The sequence below is a fragment of the Schistocerca nitens genome, chromosome 12 (genome assembly GCF_023898315.1).
Source record: "Schistocerca nitens isolate TAMUIC-IGC-003100 chromosome 12, iqSchNite1.1, whole genome shotgun sequence".
Lineage (NCBI taxonomy): Eukaryota > Metazoa > Arthropoda > Insecta > Orthoptera > Acrididae > Schistocerca > Schistocerca nitens.
In genome coordinates, this window is record NC_064625.1 from 8,793,403 (window position 1) to 8,794,092 (window position 690).

A 690-nucleotide genomic window follows, 5' to 3' on the forward strand; every position below is an offset into this window, starting at 1 on the left:
GTATTGTGTGAACGCATTGAATTTACGATTGTCTCCGTGCGCCTGTACTTGTACGCCGCCGCCAGGCTTTTAGTTCCGCCGGTTCGCCTTAACAGGACCCACAGAATTGCGTACCTTCAGAATTTTTTTATATTTGCATCTCTTACTGACCCTCAGTCACTGCACCCAGCACCGAAATCGCCGATATAAGCTATACAAATGTAACTGTACAGCCGGTCGCTGTGGCCGAGCGGTTGCTCCTGTTTGCAGAGTAATTGAGCGAACGCTTGCGTGTTAAAAATAAAACGAAGAAAATAATATACTTACCTGGCGTATGGGGGGATACCGTAATCATGAAGGCGGTTCCTCTGGGGTGAGACTCTTCCATTGTACTTCGGTCGAGCTGACCCCCGCGATTACTCCAAATGTGAGTAACTCGGGCGCATAATTTTTGGTAGTCTGGACTGCGTTCGCGCTGTCCCGGTGTTCATAAATGCCGGCACGGTAGGTCAGCGTGTTCGGTCAGAGGGTAAGCTGCCCTCTGTAATAAAAAGACTGAGTTAATGTCGAACGATGTCCGCCCCGAACAAATACAACGAACATTAACGAGCAAAATGAGATCAGCAAAAAAAAAAAGGGGTTCTAGGCGCTTCAGTCTGGAACCGCGCGACCGCTACGGTCGCAGGTTCGAATCCTGCCTCGGACATGGAT

The 690-nt window shown here is 49.4% G+C and overlaps 1 non-coding gene across 1 annotated transcript; it reads left to right on the forward strand.

Annotated features, from left to right (window-relative positions):
• The first annotated feature begins 298 nt into the window (after window positions 1-298).
• Window positions 299-463, forward strand: LOC126215468 (U1 spliceosomal RNA). The gene has a single exon (XR_007542133.1). It is a non-coding gene; the product is annotated as a U1 spliceosomal RNA (small nuclear RNA).
• Window positions 464-690: the final 227 nt, after the last annotated feature.